General features: G+C 46.5%; 1 long non-coding RNA gene across 1 annotated transcript in view; it reads right to left on the bottom strand.

Annotated features, from left to right (window-relative positions):
* LOC111738485 overlaps nt 1–4,392 on the bottom strand; it is a 32,563-nt gene extending 28,171 nt beyond the window's left edge. Inside the window, exon 1 of the long non-coding RNA XR_002779861.1 lies at nt 3,097–4,392. This is a non-coding gene — a long non-coding RNA (uncharacterized LOC111738485). The remainder of the gene's footprint in view (nt 1–3,096) is intronic.
* Nucleotides 4,393–5,199: the final 807 nt, after the last annotated feature.

Here is a 5,199-nt window from a genome sequence, read left to right on the forward strand (position 1 = left end):
GAACCAAGTAAATACTAAATATTCATGATCACTAAATATACATGAGACACGTGAAGCACTGAATATTCATTATATACTAAATATACATTAGGACATGAAGCACTCGCTATCCATGAGGTCTTATTTCAGTTACTCATTAGTGACACTCCTGCAAAGCCCCAACTGCCTGGACATGTAAATAAAGCTCATAGCTGTTCATCAGGCTAACACTACAGCTCAAGATCTCCAGTAGAGCAAGCATAAGCTGATACCAGGCGTCTTCCATCTTCCTCACCCTCATCTCTGGCCCTTGTAACCACACCATCAGTGGAGAAGGCTGATGCAGCACAGAGAGAAACAAGACAAACATGTATGACACAGAATTTAAGTGGAGTGGCCTTTCCACTTGCTTATACTCCAGTGCACATGTGTCAGTCTACTCCATTTCTTTCCACTGGCTTCTAACTCTATGCTTTAGTTTAAATTGCTTCCTTAAACCGTGTGATTTGTGCCTCTTAAATCTGTGAGCTTTCTATGGGACGGCTCACCTGGCTTGGAGGCTACAAGCCACGCTGTGTCCACACATATACCTTATCTACCATTCTACTCTTCACTTGTGCTCCGGCCACCGCATTCCCCTTGCTCTTCCTTAAATACTTCACATACATTCACACCTCAGAACCTCTGCTCTTGCTCTTCCTTCTGCCTGAAACGCTATTCCTCTAGACATCTCCATGACTGGCTCTTTCATTTCATTTGAGTGTCTCTTCCCTGAACCTCTTATATAAAATTACATAATTTTCCAACAATGATGCTCCGATTCTCCAACACCCATTGGGTATCCTACAATTTAATTCCATTCTGACACTACCAGGAGTTAGTTAAGGGCTCAGTCCCATGAAACTGCTCGCAGTTCAGATGCCAGTCACATATGGGGTCCTCAGGTTACCTGCACTTCTTCCCAGACAACTACAAATCTGGGGAGGGGGGTCCCACAATCCCCCTCAGACTTGATAATCTGCTAGAATGACTCATAGAACTTAGAAAAGCTTAATACTTATGATTCTATTTTTATCCTGAGGATATAATTCAGGAAAAATCAAATGGAAGAGATTCATAGGACATGGTATGGGGGAGGGGGCGGTCCAGAGCATACATGCCCTCTCCAGTCATGCCACGCTCCCCCCGACATCGATGTATTCATCAACCCAGAAATACCCCGAACCTCGCTGTTTGAGAGTTTTTATCAAAATTTCACTACATAGTCATGATTTGTGAAATCGTTGGCCACTAGTGATTGAACTCAATCTCCAGTCCTTTCCCCTCTAAAAATTCTAACCCTCTAATTACATGGTTGAGTCTTCTGGTGACTAGCCCTCATCTTGAAACTATCTAGGGGCCTTCTAAGAGTCACCTCAAATATACAGATTCAGGTTTGATCAAAAGGGGCTTGTTATGAATAATGAAAGACACTCCTACCACTTAGGCAATTCCAAGGGTTTTAGGGGTTCTGTAACAGAAACCTGGACAAAGACCAAATATATATACCACAAACACAGAAATTTCCCCTTCTCTCTACGTACTCTCTATCTTCTCTGCTGCACTTAACTTATCTCTATATCGCTTGGTATGTTATATATTTGCTTGTGTATTTGTTTATGGTTATCTCCTCCCAGTAGAATATAAACTCCATGAGGACAGGGTTTGATCTCTCTTCTGTATTGTCCTATCTCCAGCATCTGTTTTAGCCTAAAACAGGCACTCAATAAATATTTGTCAAATCACCGAGTGAATGTCATGTCAGGATACAGTGAAGATACCATTGGCTCACCTCCTTTCTTTAAGAATCTGCCTAACCCGCATCTCTAGGAAGGACAGACCTAGGTTCTAGCTACCTGATTCTGCCTCACCTTTCTCAAGTCTGGCCAGCCACATTTGATTATTACAGAGACAGAAATCCAGCACCCACGACATAAGAGTTTGGAGTGGGAACCGAAAGTCTGAATCAGTTAAATGATGGTGAAAAATGTGCCAGAGTGAGTTCCATAACAATCACAAGCCATGTACAATAAACAGGCGCAGGGGAGCCATAAAGACATATAAAAAATCAGTCTGTCGACAGAAGCAGAATGGGACAGTTGTACCAGAAGAAGCAGGTGTAAGAGAATATGTGACATTTAAAAGAGATATAGGGGTTTTCTAAACACTATCAGCATGACCTGACAATTCCCTTCCTATCCTTGGATATGAGACTGACTTGTAAGCTTTCAATAAACCCTCTCTGTAATGAAGCTGGTTTGAATAGGCATCTGTTTCTGGCCATAGAACTTCCTTGGACACAAAGCTTAGATGGCAGTGGTGTAGGGCTGGCCAAAAGAAGCCAAACCTAGGAGGCAACTTAGCAGTCTGTTTCCAACCCCCAACTCCAAGTTTATCCTACACTGCAGTACCCTCCTGTCTCACTGGGCCACTGTGAACCTCTCTCCTGGGAATCTGGAATTAGAAATGCCAGACAGTACTGCCAGTCAAGGTAGTCCACGTGTTTGGAGAATTAGAGAGAACTAGTGAGCAGAGAGGGGAGACTGAGGCAAAAGAGGAGAGAGAGCAAAGAAAAGAGGCTGTGATGTGAGAGCGTGAGAGGGAGGGAGAAGGAGGAGGAGGAGAAGGAGGAGGAGGAGCAGGAGGAGAAAAGGGAGGAGTGGGGAGGGGAGGGGAGGAGAGAGGGGCAGGAGGGAGGCTGCCAAGGAGCGTGGGAACTCACAGCACCCTTGAAGCGGGGTCACACTTCCAACCTTGCTCTCACAAGTCCTCTCAGCCCTGCATAAAACCTGCCTATTTTGCTTAAGTTAGTTTGAATAAGTTTCTGTTTTTACAACTTAGAACTCCTTGACTAAGCAAGAAATATATAGCTGAGCTTGCTAAGCATTCAGAGGAAGCCTCAGAGGCCCTTGAAGAGCCGCTTACATGGAATGGGGCAAGGCCGAGATACTTGAACAACTGGGAGGATATCACATTCGTATTCAGCACCAATTCATCAGTTTCTACCACCTGATGTAAAAAGAAAGTCTCCTTAGATGAACTTGGGGAACCTATGTGCTCTCAGCATGCCTTACTCACCGGTAAGTCACAGGAACATTCCTGAGCCCCCTAGACCATCACATGGGGTTTCCAGAAGCAGCGTTGTTCAGCGTGAGGACTCCCAAAATAGGAACCATTTATAGGCTGGCCACTAAGAGACCAGGCCCTGGGGCTTCTCTCCGCTGGCTTTTTTTTTTTTTTCCTGCCTCTGAATCTGCCATTCACTGACTAAGACGCTTGACAGGATCCGGTCAAGGGTGTAGAAATGAGTCACCGAAGCTTTCTACCTCTGAGCACATCTGGCACTCCCCAGTGGCCTGTCATAGCTGAGCTCACAATGCCATGGTCAGAGGGCCTCATGGAGCTGCCTGCTGGGGGACTCGCCATGACCCAACCTGCATCAGCCCCAGCCTGGAGCAGCCTTGACCAGGAGATAGTCTGGTCACCAAACTGTTGTCATAAAATCCATCTTTCATTGTCCTTCCTTGTGTATCTTATCACTGAGGGGACGGCGGGGGCTTGGGAGCAGCCAACAGACAGGCACCTGGGGATTTCTGAGGCTAAGCACGTCAGGCCTGAAGTTTTCTGAGTTTTGGTCACAGAGTCCCCAGAGTGAGTAATCGTCTGCACATTAGATCTTGCCAGTCAGGAACAGCTCTGCAGGGTTCCACTTTGCTCAGCTCTACAGAAACATCTGGCCAAGCCACAGAGAGGAGGACTGGCCCACTCTGTCTAGAAGGGCTATGAGTGTAGGGTCTGGGCACTCCGTCCCCAGGAAGCAGCTGGCCCTTAGTAGGCACTCAGGAGGAGTTTCCTGAATGAATACAGCCTCTTTCAAAATTCCTTCTTTGGAAGGAATTTAATCCCAACCTAAGCGTTTCGTTCACTAGACCTGCTAGGTGGAGCGCTAGCCCACATCTCTCCAGGGCAGGGACCACCACAGGGGACCACTGCGTTCTCCATGCTCCTGAGGTGTCGGTCCCGTGCACGCTGGAACCCAGACAAGGTTGATGCTGGGATGGGAAATTGGGGCCATTCCTTTATTTTCTTCCTTATGTACTACTCTGCTCTCTCTCGAAGAGGAGAAGGGGACAAAAGCAAAGAGAATTTCACGCCCCCACCACACCTTCTACCCCTGAACTACCTGGGAAATAGCCCTCGACTCTTCTCCTTCCAGCAACAGCAAGACTGTTTTCAGAACCAGTCATGGCTCTTCCTCAACTTAAAGCCTTCCATAACTGGGCTAAAACCTGGTTTCTCTTTCTCTTCAAGCAGAGTACCTCCCCACCCTAATTCTGTCCAATCTCCAGATTCTCTAGGGGAGAATCAGTTACTTTTGAGGGTCTCTCTGAGTTCCGCATAAGTACAAACAACCGCCTGCCTCCTACCCACACCCCAACCTGTAAGCAGATTTATTCCTCAGGAGAACTAGAGAGCACGCTGGGAGAGTTTACCACTAGCCTCGAGAAAGGGCTTTTTCTTAGACAATAAAGCATTCATCTCCCCTTTCTTCTTCCCTAAGAGAACAGCATTTATGACTCATTCTAAGCCATGATACACTCCTCCCATGCATGATCCAGAGGCACATTGTCACCTTCCTCAGCCTGCGAAAGTCATGGCAATCTCATCCTCTTGTCCACGATGGTTAAGGAGTGGGATGTGACCTGGTTCTGGGGTAAGGGGCTGAGGGGATGTCTGCCAGAGGTGTCCAAGAAAGATTTCTTCCCTCCTGAGAGAGACACAGAAAGACTCAGTCCTGTCTTTGCTACACTGGGGATTGCACCCCTCTTCCCCTCATCTGCCAATCATCACCTGAGAAATAGATTCTGGAAAAATCGGGATCTGATTTAGGAAGATGGGGTGAGTGGGTGGACCACCTTCTCTGGAGAGTGATGGGGAGATGGGACCACCTTCTCTTTCTAATCTACAGTTCTATAATGACTGCTTGGGGCCCAGGATGCCCAGACTACCCCCTGCCACCGATATTAGGAAGAATTTTTTAAATCAAACAGCACACCCTGCTCCCAGTACATACCATCTGGAACAAAATCCTTTCAGAGGCCAAGAAAAATCTAGGCCATTCTTTTTTTTTTTTTTTGAGGCATCTGCCATATTAAAATTAAAAAGCAATTCTAATACAAG

This window comes from Pteropus vampyrus, unplaced genomic scaffold (genome assembly GCF_000151845.1).
Source record: "Pteropus vampyrus isolate Shadow unplaced genomic scaffold, Pvam_2.0 Scaffold39, whole genome shotgun sequence".
NCBI lineage: Eukaryota > Metazoa > Chordata > Mammalia > Chiroptera > Pteropodidae > Pteropus > Pteropus vampyrus.